Source organism: Lissotriton vulgaris, chromosome 6 (assembly GCF_964263255.1).
Source record: "Lissotriton vulgaris chromosome 6, aLisVul1.2, whole genome shotgun sequence".
Classification (NCBI taxonomy): domain Eukaryota; kingdom Metazoa; phylum Chordata; class Amphibia; order Caudata; family Salamandridae; genus Lissotriton; species Lissotriton vulgaris.
Genome location: NC_141694.1, coordinates 1,330,113,460 through 1,330,130,491, shown reverse-complemented (window position 1 = coordinate 1,330,130,491; position 17,032 = coordinate 1,330,113,460). Strand labels below are relative to the sequence as shown.

Below are 17,032 nucleotides of genomic sequence, written 5' to 3'. Positions count from 1 at the left end.
CGCACTGGGTTTGGTGCAAAAGGCGTTGCACTAGCCTTCCGGTTGGAATCCATATATATATATATATATATATATATATATATATATATATATATACACAGTGAGGGAGGTCCCTTCACGCGTCCGCAGCAGGGGAGGTTGCTCTGGCTCGGGACCACTGCAAGAATGGTTCCCAAATATCTTTAGGTCGCGAGGCGGTGGCATTAGCTCCCAGTAGATGCCCAATTGAATATGGTCATATGTTACATCTGTCAGCAATGCATCAAATTTAGGTACCCTTCTCCTTCCCCACCTAAGGGCTATTTGTCTCCTGGCGAAAAACAGCAAGAGAGCATGTAGCTTACGTGATTTGGGCTCAGTGTCTTGCACTAGTCCTAGGAGGCCAGATGCTGGGGAGGGGGCATCAGTGTTCCCTATTATCTGACTTACTGCCTCATAAACATCTCCCCAGTAGTCAGCCAGTCTGGGACAGTCCCAGGCCATGTGCAATAAGGTAGCTGGCTCAAAACCACACCTCCAGCATCCTGCATTGTCTCGTAGGTGCATTCTATGAAGGCCAACAGGGGTCCTGTAGTATCGGTGTAAGAATTTAAAGTGAATCAGGTGCAGTTTATAGTTTGGAGATAATTCCAGCAACTGCTTGCAGCAAAAATCCCATTGCTCTTCTGATAGGTGGGGATCCAGCTCCCTGTTCCACAGTCGTAGGGACTCGGGTGTTATAATCGGGGCCTGAGTCAGCATAGCGGTGTACAGGCGTGTCACCAGTTTCCGCGGGGAAGCGCGTGCCAAAATGTTCTCCAGGGCGTGCAGCGTCGGGGGGTGGCGAGGAAATCCCTCACATAGCGCCTGGCATGCTGTTTTCAATTGGTGATAGGTAAACCTCTCCATAAAGGGCACTTCCCGGTCTTCTACTTCTTCAGGTGGGGGCCTGAAGGTATTATCAGGGTATAGGTCAGCAAATGTTAGTAATTGTGCACCTCCAATCTCCACCACTCCCCCTCCACTTTCTAAACACGGCAGCAACGGGTTGTGTTGCAGCGGCATGGATGGAGCGTAGAGCAGTGGGAGGCGAGCCCGGCACCTGAGCTCGCGCCACGCCCATCGCAGTGTGTCAGCCGTATCTACATCCACCTTTGGACGCGGTGCCTTCTTATAGAGCGCCACCTTCAGCGGGGTCGGTGCAACTGCGTCTATTTCGAAAGCAACGTGGGGTTGGTAGTTCATCTGGTATATCCAAAAGTGCAGGAATTGGGCTTGTGCACAGAGCGCGTAGAGGTGCATGTCCGGAGCTCCTAAACCTCCCTGTCGCAGCGGCAGGGTCAGGATATCCCATGACACTCTGGCCTGGCCTCCCGCCCAGACCAAGGAGAGCAAGTGGGAGCGAAAGCATTTAAAAAAGAGTTGTGTCAGTGGGACGGGTACGTTCGTGAATAAGTACAAGAATTTTGGCAAAATTACCATCTTGGCTAGGGCCACTTCCCCCACAATTGACAATGGCAGCTTAGACCAGATCTTCACCTTACCTTCCAGCCACATTATTGCCCGCCCAAAATTTAAGTTCTAAATTTCCTGCAGATTCCGACTAAGCCAAATGCCTAAGTATTTGACTTCCTCTGCTTCCCCCCTTAATGGGTATTCAGACGCTACTTCTGGAGTACCATCCGTCAGCGGGAAAATGACAGATTTTTTCAAGTTGATCGAAATGCCGGAGATACCGCAGAATTTGATAAACTCCCGGAGTACTGGGTCTAAGTTCACTGCAGGTTTCAGAATATACAGAGTGACGTCGTCAGCATATAGGGAGATCAAGAGACTTCTAGTGTGGAGACCAATCCCCCTCGCCGTTTGGTGCTGGCGTATTCTCCCTGCAAGGGGCTCCATTGCAATGGCGAATAAGAGGGGCGACAAAGGGCAACCTTGTCTGGCCACCCTAGTGATGTCAAACCTCTCAGAGATCAGTCCGTTCACTCGAGCCATGGTAAAATTTAAAACTTCCTTCTTGAAGGCTAGACTGGTATATCTGAAAAAGAAAAGAAAATCTTCCTCTGCTGGTTTCCTCTGCTGATTTTGGTTTCCAGGTCATAAGGCCTTGCGTCACGCAACGAGAATATTAAGCCTCTTATCTGCAACAAAAATTGAATAGTTTACTCCAGTGATCAACAATGTTTAATTGAAGTGCCATTTGGCAGGCAGATGTTACTCTTCATTTTGTGCTGCTCCTAAAAGGATCTCTCATTGTGCAGTGGAACAAGAATAAAGTTCTGCTTCGCTTCAAAGAATATAAGCAAAACATAAATATGGATAAATACAGACAAAAATTGATTTGAATGGTGGCTTTTACACCACATGTTGTTAGGAGAAAATGCAATTTCAAGACTGGAGCAAACTTAAGCATCACCAGAGAGAAATTCCACAGTAATCGGTGCAAATGTGCCCAAAGTTTGTTGAGCTGGCTTTAAGTGAGCGCTTCCTTCCCATTTTTCTTTAATTATTCTCTTATTACACACTTAAGGGAAACTGTCTAATTTCAAGTAATAAAGTGCCCCCCGCAGGGGGGGCGGGGCTTCCAGGCACACCGAGACAGATTTCACAGAGGGGCAGCTTCACGAAGGCACAGCGCAGAGACCCACACAGCAGCTGGAAGGGTGGGTGCTGGAGAACTTTTGTATCCCTGAGTTCCCAGCTCTTTTTAGGCCCTTGACGACAGGCAGACTTCAGAAGGGCAAAGCACACAGCACAGCTCCTCTTCAAGTTAGGGGGACACATCAGACAGTCCCATCCTCAGCAATCACAGCAACTGTAGGTCATCTCCCAGACACTCAGCACGTATTCTTTCTTTATCACAAAGTTTCCTAATCTATTTTTTACTGGGCTCCAGTCCTAATTTTATACCCCAAAAGTCTTTGTTCTTCTTGTGTGAGGGGTCCTGGACCCAATGTAAACCAGTTCTGGGTGCACTCTGCCAGTGCGCCTCTTCTTCCTTTGTGAGTGTGGGCCAGGGCCATCAGACGCACTGCTGGAGGTGGAGCCAGCATTGTGGTAGGCAGGCACAGCCCTATTGAGACCCAGGTGCTACTCCTCCCACCACTCTACATGCAGATGGGTCTATTCAGCCTTGTGCTGACCCAGCCAGCCTCCTGGAGCCGCCCCCAGCCCCTGTCACTCACAAACCAGACAGTCAATATACAACCAGGTAAAGGCACACAGAAAGGTTGAACAGGAAAATAGCCACTTTCTAAAAGTGCTATTTCCGAAAAACCGTCTCCACTAAAGAATGCGTTATTAAATTCTGAGTTCTGGGATACCAGATTCCATATGCCTATCTTGCCGTTATGGGAAAAAATGCAGGTAAACATTTCAAACAGCATTCCCCATGTCAATCTATGGGCATAATAGCTTTCAATAGTGAAAAACGAAATTGGCAGTATTTCTCTATCAAGGTACGGTACCCACACAAGTAACACCAAACAAAAAAACGGGACGTCTGCTCACCCTATCTTTGACCTTTGAGGCCCGAAAATAGAGCCCCCATATCGAGGCTACCCCTAACAAACTGGGGGGGGGTCAGCCCCCCACAGCCCCTCCCCCCCTCTTAAGGCCCTGCCAGCAGTAATTTGGGACAGATATTGCACCTCTCTAATTTCTGAGCGAGTATGTTCCAGACTTCTCTGTGAAAGCTCATGGAGTAGTCAATAGAGGGGGCAAAAACTGTTGGGGAGTTTTATGAGTAACAGCTTGGTGGGCTAAATGAGGGCGACTAGGGTGTCCACTGTTGATCCTCCTGCCTGAAATCCTGTTTGGTAAAAGGACAGCAAGGTCTCAGTGGATGCCCAGTTGGCTAGCTCCTGTGAAAGTGTACTGGCACAGGCTTTCCCATCAATATCCAGGAAACCTATTAACCTGTAGTTTCTGTGATAATTGTGATCACCCTTCTTAAAAATGGGCTGCAGGAGGGAGCCACTGCATGAGTCCAAGACATCCTCATATAGTCTACATTTAGCAAACAATGGGGCAAAAACTGAGGCCCAGAACTGCAGATTTTCTCTGAATAATGTCCCTGATAAGCCGCTTGGTCCAGGTGCGCCACCCTTTCTGATCTTTTTCAGTACCTTGTTGACGATTTGGTCATTCGGTGCTAGATGTTCCATTAGTACTGCAGAAGTGATGACATCTTCCTCTGTCTTATGTGCAGAGAGTGATTTGTCTGGGGAAGACTCATCTGCGGCTTGGTATAAAAGTTGTAACATGAACAATCCATGTTTCTGCTGAGTCAGTTTCCCCTTTCACTCTTCCCATGACATAAGGTATTGACATACTGCCAGAATTGTTAATATTTATTGGCTGCTATTAGGTCAAGTATTTGAATTCACGTGGCCTCGTGTGTATTTATTTTGTACTCCCAGAGTTGCGAGTGCTTCTTTGCTGCCATATTTAGTTCCTGCTTCAAAATTATTGATTTTAATTTGTTGTTTCCCATCTGTATCGCCCTTACATTATGCATGCTTTTTATAACCTCTGACATAAATCCCAGCCTGTAGTTAGTTGCTTTTTATGTCTTATTTGGGCCGCTCTCGCGCATGAGCACATGCAGCTCTAAAACCAGTGGCGTCCAGCCCTTGACAATCTCCGCCTTTTGGCGCACTTTAGAAAACCCATCCCTTTTTCTCTTCCATTCCTTTATCCTCTCCACGGATATCATTGACCATTTGATCCTCTGCAGGAGTTTAAAGTGTTCTTTGCCTCTTGTTCTTCCCAATATGGGTAGTGGTTTGCAGTTCCCACCCGATACGGTCAACTGCACAATCAGGGTGGTGCAATCGCTCTGCCCATTGGATCACATTGAAGTTTGTGGTGGCTTCATTTAGACCCTGACTCAGGAATACATAGTCAATTGTGGTTTGGTTGCAGAAAGAGGGAGGATTATTAACACCTTGGCTGCTTGAGAGAATCTCCTCCTGTGCTGATGGTCAATGTTAATGGGTGTGGTCATGACAAGCTCAGCTCGTCATGAGCACAGCTCCACTGTGCCTCATGACGAGCTCAGCTCGTCATGAGCATGGAAGGGGTTAATCTGTGTGTTGTTTTTTGCTATAGTCTGTACTGATTCCAAATTGAACGTCTGCAGGAAGGCACTGAATATCTGAGTTATATCACGAGGGGCACCTGATACTTCTACTGACCTGCCAGGTGGTGCATATTGAAGTATCCTAATAAAATCACGTCTGCCACATGTGTGAACTTATTAGTCTCTCCAGATGCTCAATCAACTTTTCTAGTTTGTCCAACGTGTTGGTTCCATGGTGATTAAAGTACACGTTGAGGATTATTATTAAGGCTCCCGGTTTTCCGTTTAAACGGATTTTTACATATAAATACAGACGGAAAACTTTTTTGTTTTTGTCTGTATTTATATATAAAAACGGGAAAATACCAGCAAAACAAATCCTCCTCCTGCCTCTGTGCTCCTCTGTAAAATCTGAGTCAGAGGTGCACAGGGTCGGCCAAAAGAAACAGGAGCTGCTGCCCTGAATCTTCTCCAGAGACAGGAGAACTGAGAGCGCGGTGTCTGCAGAGACACTCCAGCACCCCTCACAGCGGTAGTTCACACAAGATAATGGCTGGAGCAGTGCCATCAGCTGATGTCCATCCTCGGCCTGCACTGCCTCTTTTTATATGCAAGCGCCTGTACACAATGGAAACCCGACCCCCCACACCTCCAGCTAAACCAGAAGGCAGCAAAGCAATTACCAACACTGTCTAATTCCTACTCTTCCCGCAAGCGGCAAGAACAGCGCTGCTTCTGTGCACTGAACTTCAGAATGTGCAAGGATCGTTTTGTGTCCTTACAGCTGTGCCCTGAATTCCTGCGGACAACAATATAGATGGTAGATGAAAGTGGGGGATTTAAATACAAAAAAAAATGGGTGAATGCTTTCACTTTCACGCACAACAGACAGATTTCAGAGTTTCTGCAATAGCACTTCAAGCAGCTTATTTCAAAGGGTCTTCCAATTTAAACGAGGCTTCACAGTATTCCATTGGCGCTTTACAGCTTATTTGTTTACTAATGACACACTTCAATTAAAGGCTTGGCAGCTGCTTGGCGTGCATGCACATAGCACCTAGAAAGCTGGCAAAGCGCTAGAGGCGTGTTTGATTGCTATCAATACGTTTCGTTACCTGGGGGGGTGGAGTTTTTTCAAGGGTGTTCATTTTCTCGCTCAGGAAGCTTCAATTCTAAAAGAACGTAGATTTTCAAAAGGCAATAGATTCCATCCTCGGCCCCGTACTGCCTCCTTTAATATGCAAGCACACCCCCACACCTCCAGCTAAACCGGATGACAGCAAAGCAATTACCAACACCTTCTTTTTCCTACTCTTCCCACAAGCGGCAAAACAGCGCTGCTTCTGTGCACTGAACTTAAGAATGTGCAAGGATCGTTTTGTGTCTGTTACAGCTGTGCCCCGAATTCCTGCGGACATGCCAACAATATAGATAGAAGATGAAAGTGGGTGATTTTAAAAAAATGGGATTAATGTATTTTCCCCATTGACCTCAATTGAAATCGAGGCAATGTCAGGCGGGAGACAATCAAAATAAAGGTTTTTTTTTTACAACAAAAATAAATCGGGACTCTCACTCCTGACTCAGGTCTAAACTCTTATTAATGCACCTTATTTAGTATTTGATACTAAATGTGGCAGTCCAATAGCATGCCGGTAAGTGCCAAAACATGGTCTTCAATCATTGCACATTGAGGCTGGTGCTCTCTTGAATGACAATAGTGCGTGTTTCTGAAAAGGAGTGCATATCTCAATTAAAGTGAGTGTAACTTGAGTTTTCATACTTACCTTTATACCAGTAATGATATCTGTCAGAAGTGTTTTATTTATTTATTTTTATTTTCAATTTTATATAGCGCGAACTCCAGTCGAAGGTATTGGCATGCTTTACATCAGCACCAGTTACAATGTAATGAAAAACAAGCATTTGCAATGCAATAGGTCTCGCATTTACGCGAGTCTGAGCTATTGACTTTGCAAATAACAAAGCTTTTTATTTTTGTTTCAGTTTTTAAAACCGAAATAAAAGGCATTCTCATTTACAATGCTAATAGCTGAAACTCGTGTAAATGCGAGACCTATTGCATTGCAAATGCTTGTTGTATGGTAGGGTGAAGGAGGTTGATGTGGTAGGGCACGGAGGGGGGCAGAAATGCCTCAAACAACTATTAGCATAAAGTGTGGCTGCATCTCTCAGTGACTATGCACGCTGTAGGGCAGTGAGGCTGAGTGAGAGGTAAGCAAGTCAGTTAGCATGACTTAATTTTTCTATTTAATGTTTATTTAAGTGCTACTTAAATAAAAACGAAAACACAAATGACTGTGCACCACCTGTGCACTACATTTTCTCCATAGCGTCCATATCACAGCACTATTCTCTACAGATGAAGATGCAGGATTCTTCAGATATTTTGGCGCTTTACAATGCCTCATGGGGTAAGTCATCTTCTAGTGCACACTAAGAGTGATCTGATATTCTTCAAGCACACTCTCTGATGGCTGATTAAATGTGAGTAAAAGAGGTAGTAATTCGTTGACATTTTGCAAGACAGATGCGCAAATGAGACTTAATCAAAGTCAAAAATTCACACATCTTTTCTTAGAGGACAGGGAAGACATTTTTCTCCCAATAAGCATAGGCTCCGAATAAAAAAAAACAGCTATAGCAACCTATTGCAAGTGTGCATGTCGACTTAAATAAATGTGTAAAAATACTAGCTTTAGCGTTTTTATTTCTTGTGTCAAAAATAAATGTGGATAAATACAGGTAAAATGACCAAAAAATAAATATGGATAAATACAGACGGAAATGTGAAAAAAATAAATACCATAAAATCGGGAGCCCTAATTATTATTGACTTGGTTCCTCTGAAGGCTTTGAGGCCTTTTGGAATATCTGCTTGGACCATTTCCGATGTGGTGTTTATTTCCAATATGGCTAGTTTCTTTGAGTGCTTGATGTTTATCGATACACTTCCAGAAGGTCTCCCAAATAGATTAATCTTTTTAGCGAGCTTATAGTATTCAGCGTACTCAGGTAGCAGCTTTAGTGTTAGCGCCCATATATCTGGGAGAGAGATAACGTCAGCTTCCTCTAAAAATGCAGGTGCAGCGTCACTCTGTAGGATATTACTGATTACCGTCACATTCCAGGTCACACTATTGGTTATTTTTTTAGGCTGGTCTCCCCCCAAGCCTTCATGTGCCTTGGTTCTAAGAGTAACTTGGTTTCTCTTGGGCTAAGTTGGCGGCGATCCAGCCCAGCTCATAAGAGTTGATTGTATGAATATGAATCTGGAATAGTGCTCAGGGTGGTAGTTACTCTACGAGCTCCTGCCGGGCCTTCTGGCTGGTACTGAATGTTGAAGTTTGTGTAGGACAGATTGGCTTTTGCCCTCCTTGTTCCCTTCAGGATCCCTTTCTTTAGGATCTTGTTTTAAAATGTATGGGTATTTTACGGTCTCTATCATATGCACTGAAATCTCCCAGTCAGCAAACTGTTCTTTTTCTTCAAGTACCTTTATGGACATGCTGGAGTCTCGGACTGTTATAATCAATTCTCTTGATTTGTCTGGACCCTTTGAAGTCGAACTGTGTCTTTGTTACATCTTCGCTGTTAATAAATGACAATGAGGGGGATATATTGCATAAGTTTTAATATGTTTGATTGGTTGAGAACATCTGAGTTACCCCTGGATATATACAGTGGGGTGAATATCATTTTTTGAGGTCCACCACATCAATTGTACCGAGGCAGGCTGTTGGATGTGGCAAAAGGCATCCTCCTAGTCGAGGTAGTTGGGGCCCCAACCAACTGGGCGTGACACTGGTGTTCCCTTCTCTTAGGCCTAATAAAATGTTTTTGTGTTGTTTCTATTGTTGCTCAGTCTATAATCCTTGGAGCTGGTACATGCCTGACTTGCTATGACCTATCAGGTGTGGCATGTATGAAGGACTCTGATTTATCTGACCGCGTTCTTCCTTTGTTGGTTTGCCGAGCTCCCTCGTATGTTTTCTTTCCTGTTTTTTAACACGCTTTTTCCTTTATGCTGTATATACCTAATTGGGCTGGCCTCCGTTAGATGTGCATTGATCGACAGCGTCAAATGTAATATTAGAAGAGGACTGCTCAGCATTGTTCCTGCACCGGTGTCTTGGGGTCTTCTACCCGAGTCGGGGCTTTACTGCCTTGTTTGATTTGAACGTTCATAATGCGCTGAACTATGGACATCCTAGCATGCATATGTGAGCCTGGCATATAGTTGCCATTTGTTGGTTCGTAATTATCGCCGACTGAGTGCTGCACTGCTTGTGTGTATGTGAGCTTGTTTTTAGTTGTGGTGCTTGCATGATTCTCCTTCTGCTGGTCCAAATGCTAGGTTCCTGTTTAAAATACTGGGTTGAGATGGGAGCGGTCGCTAGTTGACGTCTTCTAACCAATGCTCAGTTGTGAGCTTTAATGGCATCTTTTTATGTTGTCTGTGTTTGTTTCTGATTTTTCTTTAGGCGTTTGTTTGCTCCCCGGGTTAGCAGCAATAATATAGAAGGTGTAGCCCCCTCTGCACTGTCTCTGGCTATATTGTCTGCCTTGGGCGGTTCTTCCGGTTTGTTTCTGGTACTGGGTTGAGCATTTCAGGCGATATCCTCCCTAGTCTCCATTCGGGTAGTTTTTTGGTGTTCCTGATGTATATCCGTCTTCAAGGCCCATGTGCCTGACTTGTATGTCTCACCTTGGATTATCCTGGTGTATTTTGAACAGAAGTGTATGTTGTTTATAGCTTCAGTTCAGCAACCAGTGTGGCGAGGCTCATGGCAACGTTAACAATTTGTCCACGATCTCTGCATAGGCAGTCTTGTGTGGACCGTGACCTTATATTAGTCTGGTCAATTTTATGGACTTTCTTGGCCATGTTCACCATGGTGAGAGCTATTACGTGTAAAGTTTCCATCTGCAATTCATGTTTTTGGGACTGCTACGTAAAGGTGTTTGTGGCCGCTGTCAATGAGGCATTCATAGACCTCAGCAAAATATTCTGCATATAGGAGAGTTCAAATGGTAAGTACACTGGGGCTCTTTGTAGAGAGTCCGATAACTCTGGGTGAGAAGAAACCTCTAATCTTATTCGGGTTCCTGGGGGGTGCTCAGAGTTTTGTAGTGTCCCTCCACATATCTAGACATTCCTATTGGGCCTTGACTCCTGGAAACTTGCCCGCTTCTATATCGTACCCAAGTCCGTGATGGAACTGGACGGCAGTGAATTCACTGCGTTTTGCTGGGTTTTAGGAGAGGGGGTACTCTTGCCAATGTTGTGTGTTGCCCACCTCTTGTCCTATATTTTGTGATGGGCGAGGTCTAGAATTGGTCAAGGAGAGCTCAATTATTTAGCTTATGTCCCACAGTTTGGGGCATGAACACATCCTTCTTTTGCAAGGATTATCAACCCCCTTGGCTTACTCCGATACTGTGTGTACTTGTGGTGGTGTGTGCAGCACGATTTCTGGAGACGAGGAGGCGTATGTACCCCTTTCCTTCTTCTCAAAATACGCTGGGATTCCTACTGCTGCATATGTTATTTCCTGCTGGGAGCTCGACTAAGTTGGAGGCCCTTCTGATCCTTTTGTTTGTCCTTTTAACCCGATTCCATTTTTCTTGTTCTAAGTTTTGTGTGGCAAATTATTTTCCCATTTGTGCCTTCATCTGAACCTTCTGTCCCTTTTTAGGTCTCGCCTGGCTTTGGAGCGTGCATGCACTCCAAGCCTGCGAGAGCTATAGTAAACAAGTCAGTTTTGAGAAGGGGACTCGAGCCCCGCCCCTCATTTTCATTGGATAGTATCAGCGTTTACCATAGACGCTGATACTAACCAAAAAAAAACTCCTTTCCTATTGGAAAGGAGGGTTTTTCGTTGCCTCCCTTTGGCTTTTTGTTGGACTGCCTGTTTCACAGCTGTTGTGAAGTCTTTTCTTATCTGCTTGTGTATTTAACAAACAAATAAGAAAAGTCTTCACGACAGCTGTGAAACAGGCACGGAGTTTAGATGCGCACGGGGTCACGGGGAGAACAAGGCAATGGCGAGGGCTTTTTTTTCCTATGCATTCACCGCGCTTTAGCTTTAAACAGCTTAAGATAAAACCTGTGTGCCGAGATTACTTCACCCGCGCTTTGGCTTATGATGTTTACAGCTAAAGCGCAAGTGTGGAGAGTGTTTTGTGTGTTTTTTTACCTGTGCAACCAGAAGCATGGTTTGCCATGCAGTGTTGCTTTGTCGACTGCTGTGCTGAAACACATTTTTCCTTGCAGTGATAATTATTCGTGTTTCTGGCCCCTAAGCACAGTTTTCTATGCAGTGATGGCGTACGGTTTCCTGCTCCTTGGACTGCGTATAAATTGCAGTGACACGCTGCTGTGTCTCTGCGCCCGTTGCTGTGTCTCTGACCCCGTTGCTGTGCCTCTGCACACGTTGCTGTGCCTCTGCACACGTTGCTGTGCCTCTGCACACGTTGCTGTGTCTCTGCAAACGTTGCTGTGTCTCTGCACACGTTGCTGTGTCTCTGCACACGTTGCTGTGTCTCTGCACACGTTGCTGTGTCTCTGTTGCTGTGCCGTCATGGTGTGTTGTGCCTTACACGCTGCAGCATCCATAATTTTCATTTTTATTTAGTGAAGTACTGGGGAAACGTCAAGTTTTTGAATTGTAAACAAGGGAAGTAAAGTCTTTCAGGACACAATCCACACAAAGATCTCTTCTTGAGAATGAATGTTAAAACCCTTAAGATGCAACCCATTTCAGTAATCCAGTCCTGCACTGTTTATTCCATGGTGTATGTGTCCCTAGTCCCAAGAGTATTTCCTTATCCCACATGCTGTGTTTCTGCATTTTTTTATGCAGCATTCGACTCGTGTATGGTGCTTAGAGTGAACCGAGTCACCTCTAGGCGTCTGGGTGAGATCAAGGTGCTTCAAGGTTGATCATCAAAGGGAGCTCCGGAGTGGGGGGCTGGGGGAGTTAAGCAGAGAGCGCTTTTCACAGTGTCTGACACTAGATCATAAAGGTGCTCAGACTGCATGCACATTCAATCCTTTGCCTCTCTGTAGAGTGTACAGAGTGCTGGCCCCATGTTTAGAGGCTGTAAATACAATTCTGTTGGAAAGTATATGAAGGAGGTCACAGTTGTTGAAACAACGGAAAGGAAATGTGTTTCTAGGTGGGAGTGATGTGTGTGTGCAGGAGAGAGAGAGGATGGAGAAGAAATGGAGGAAGTCAGGATGTAGAGACAAAAGGTGAGAGTGAAAAGACTGTGAGCAGGCGGAAGGTCGTGAAAAGTGAAACATGTCAATGGGCGGGTTCCAGAAAGGAAGTGGTAGGGGAGAAATGACGCAAGCAAGTAACGGAGAGATGAAAACTGGACAGGAACGTGATGTGAAGGGGGAAGTGGTGTGTTTGAGACAGTGGAGACCCACCTCCCGATGATATTTTAATGTTTAACTAACAATCTCATATTTGATGAATTTTTCATCAACTCATATTTTCAGAATTAAAAGATAATGCAGTTGAATTATTTGGCATCGTTGCGCGTGTGCCACAAAAGAACCGCGTAGGCAAGGCCTCGGCAGTGTTGTGTGTAGCCAACGCAGTGCCGTGTTGTGGTGCGGCTGCTCCAAGGAAAGGCCGTGGTGTTTAGCGCACGCTTTGAGAGAGGAGGGGGGGGGGGCAGGAAGTGTGTGGCTGTGGGTCTCCCATAGCAGCCATTGGGAATATGTTTTATGCTGTAGACGTCATTATTGGACCATAACGTGTAGGTATATATTGGAGGTGTTTTTATGTTGTATATGAAACAAGTGGCGTAGGTTCCTATAGGCTGAAGTCTGTAATTCACACACATGCGCCGTTTACCACGTATTATGGATCCCAGAACCGCGGATGTTTCTGCTTCAGAAACCATAACCTCACACGAGATATCTGTATATTCATTGATTTTTTTATTTATGAGATTTATTGAGAGCTCAAACACCCATGGGTGTCTCTGCGCTATGGAGTGTGCTAGCAGGGAAACAGTGACTATTGATTAAAGAGCCAGGTTTTTATTTGCTTCCTGAATGTAAGTAAGGAGGGACTTGTCTTAATATGGGGAGGAAGACTGTTCCAAAGTTTAATAGTGGCTACTAGGAAGGATCTGTCGCCCCATGAGACTTTATTTGTCCGAAGTACCAACAGGAGGTTTGCGGAGGATGAGCATAGGCATCATGAGGGAGTATATGGACGTAGTGATTTTATTTTTTTAATTCAGGTCCAGAGGAGTGCATTGATTTAAAGGCGATACGCCGAGCTTTGAACTTGCCTCTGTTTCTAACATGTAGCCAATGCAGCTGTCGAATGATGTTGGAGATTGGTTTAAATTTGGGAGTACCTGTGAGCAGTCAAGCTGCTGCATTTTGCACCAATTGCAACTTGTTTAATACTCTTTCCTGAGCATTAATAAGAAGCCGATTGGAGTAGTCGATGCAAAACATGACTAAAGTACTGATAAGGGTCTTAGCGGCGAGAATGGGAAGGTAAGGAAGGAGTTTCTTTATCATTTTAAAGATGAAGAATGATGAAGAAACAGTATTTGCATGGTGCATGAATGACAATTTATAGTAAAAGATAACCCCTAAGATTCTTGCAACTGGTGACGGAAGTGATCCCAATTCTGCTTGCCACCAAATGGGGGCCCAGATGGGGAGGAGATAGCCAAAAATCATTTCCTCTGTCTTATCGGAATTCAATTTAAGGCAGTTATCTGCCATCCAAGTACTGATTGCAAGCATTCCTTCTTGGAAGTTGTCCGCCATTTTTGCACCGCTGTTATTAACTGCCAGAACCAATTGCATGTCGTCTGCATATGAGGTTATGCCCAGGAGGTGGGATTTAATGACCTTCGCCAAGTTGGACACATAGATATTAAATAAGGTCGGACTCTGCGAGGATCCCTGAGGCACACCACATGGCAGAGCAAACGACGGAGAACTGAAGTTACCAAAGGTGACTGACTGTGCTCTGTTGGAAAGGAAAGAGGACAAAAGGGCCTTGGCCCTGTGGGAGATCGACAGATGCGACCTGGTCGATCAGAGATTTATGTGAATATATGTATGAAGGTGTATGGGCGCAACTACATATATAGATGGGAATGAAGAGGCATGGGCAGTATGTGCCGTAATGTTAATATGTTTAATTATATTCGTGATTTTTGCAGTATTTACTGCACGCAGTCCGTTTAAGACTGTACATACTATACATGAATATCTATAAAAATATATATTTTACATGTATGAGGTCATTTAAGTGCTGTCATTTTACACTTTAAAAATCCTCTAAAGGAGCATTACATCAATTGAGGTTTTGTATTGTTAATTCTTTAGTACGCAGCCGCCGAAACTTTAATTACCATAACCCTGTGATTCTGCACAAATAAATAGATTTGCAGCCGGATTGCTGAATAGCGGAGTAGAAACCTGTTTTAGAGCGGGGAATATATATAAAAATATACGTCTATGTGTTTATAGGTCCTTGCCTAGGTACGTCTGTGTGCACACACGCGTCCTTGAATGCAGATATGTGCACATAGGCATATGTGAGTGTACAATATGAGATTGCATGCGCTGCGGATGCATCCTTGAAGTGAGGGTGGTAGGGGGAGCTCGTGGCAGGCTTCACAACAAAAACGTGTCAGAGAGACATTGACGGAGGAGAGCGGGTCAAGCGTTGACGGGAGTGCGCGGAGGGATACGAATGTTCCAGGTGTGGGACTCTAGGTTTCAGTAGGATTAAATATGTGGGAGTCTGTCTGCTGTCAGAGCTCTGTTGGTGGTTGGTAAAATGTGTGTTATCAGTCAGATGTGGGAGTCACTAAATTACGAGTGCGTGTGTGTTATCAGAGCTGTGAGGGTCTAAGATCGTGTGTTTTCAGTCTCTCGTTGTGGGAGTCTGTGTCTTGGCAGCATTCATAGTTTGTGTGTATCTGTGCGTGCGTATTTGTGGTTACATGTTGTTGCTAGGCCTGTGTGGTCTCTCCTTTGCATATTCGCCCCCTCAGAGGTACTGTGTCCACTTGTTTCAATTCTGAATCACTGTACTCCCTTGGAGCCCCCACCTTCATCACCTTGCCCCCTTTACCCTCTGAACTGCCTCCTTCCCCAGTTTCATTTCGGATCTCTTTAGGTCGTCCCCCCCACCACACACTCACCCCGTGCCGCAGTTTCCACACTCTGTAGTCTGGCACTGGTTCTTGCCTGTACCGACCCTCTCCTCTACAGGAACAGGTGTGCGCAAGGAGTTCAAGTTCAAGTTCTAGAATTTGTATAGCGCACTACTCACCCAGAGGGTCTCAAGGCGCTTGAGGGATGGTGGGAGAGTTATTTATTGAATAACCAGGTTTTTAGCTGCTTTCTGAAGGATTGGTGGTTCTGAGTAAGTCGAAGGTGAGTGGGGAGAGAATTCCAGGTTTTGGCTGCTAAGTAGGAAAAGGATCTTCCTCCCATGGTGGATCCGTGGATGCGCAAAATTGCAGCGAAGGCTAGGGTGGAAGATCGTAATTGACGGGTGGGTTTGTAGAAGGACAGTTGTGTGTTGAGGCATTCGGGTCCTAGGTCGTAGAGGGCCTTGTGTGCGTGGGTGAGGAGACCGAACGTTATTCTCTTGTTGACGGGAAGCCAGTGGAGTTCCTTCAGGTGACCGGAAATGTGAGCTTGACGGGGGATGTCCAGTATGAGTTTGGCTGAGGCGTTTTGGATGCGTTGGAGTCTTTTCTGAAGTTTGGCTGTGGTTCCGGCCTAGAGGGTATTTCCATAATCCAGTTGGCTGGTGACCAATGCGTGGGTGACTGTCTTTCTTGTTTCGGTGGGGATCCAGCAGAAGATTTTTTTGAGCATGCGAAGGATGTTGAAGCATAAAGATGAGACTGCATCGGAAGCCGGACTGTGAGGGGTCTAGGGAATTGTTGGATTCGAGGAAGGCGGCGAGCTGATTATTGACGGCTTTCTCAATGACTTTGGCGGGGAATGGGAGGAGTGAGATGGGGCGGTAGTTCTTAAATTCAGAGGGGTCTGCTGTGGGTTTCTTCAGAAGGGCGCTGAGTTCGGCATGTTTCCAGCTTCCCTGGAAGTTCGCGGAATTGATGGAACAGTTGATTACATCGCGGAGATGGGGTGCGATGATGGAATTTGCTTTGTTGAAGATGTGATGGGGACATGTGTCGGTTGGAGAACCTGAGTGGATGGAGTTCATCAGGCGGATAGTGTCTTCAGTAGTGATAGGGTTCCAGGCGCAAAGGTTGTGAGGGTATTGTTTAGGTTCGGGTGTGGGTAGAGTGGACTGTTCTTCGGACTGGTTTTCAAAGCTGTTATGTATGTCGACGATTTTGTTGTGGAAGAAAGAGGATAGAGAGTCGCAAAGGTTTTGGGAAGGAGTAATGTCGTTGGTGCCGGTGGTGGGGTTGGTGAATTCTTTGACGATGTTGAATAGTTCCTTGCTGTTTTGGGCGTTGTTGTCGAGACGATCCTTGAAAGCTGATTTCTTGGTGGAACGGATCAATTGATGGTGTTTGCGGGTGGCGTCCTTGAAGGTGGTCAGGTTGTCAGTGGTAGGGTTTTTTCTCCAGGTTTTCTCGAGTGTGCGACATAACTTCTTGGATTATTTGAGGTCGTCGTTTAACCATGGGGCCTTATTGTTACCTTGTTTGATCTGGTGGTTTTTCAAGGGTGCTAGTTCGTCAGCGATGTGGGTGATCCATTGTGTGAGTTTTGTGGCGGCTTGGTTTGGGTCCGATGAAATGGCAGGAGGGTTTTGGTTAAGCGATGCGGTGAGTTGGTCGGTGGTGATTTTATTCCAGTTTCTTCGAGGAATAGGTTGTGGGGGGTTGTAGGTCGTGGTCTTTTTGTAGCTGAAGTGGACGCAGCTGTGGTCTGTCCAATGAAGAGCTGAGGTGTGATCA

The 17,032-nt window shown here is 45.4% G+C and overlaps 1 protein-coding gene across 2 annotated transcripts in view; it reads right to left on the bottom strand.

Moving 5' to 3' along the window:
- Positions 1-17,032, bottom strand: part of TEX12 (testis expressed 12) — a 480,939-nt gene that overhangs the window by 429,633 nt on the left and 34,274 nt on the right. The gene's annotated exons all lie outside the window — the stretch shown is intronic.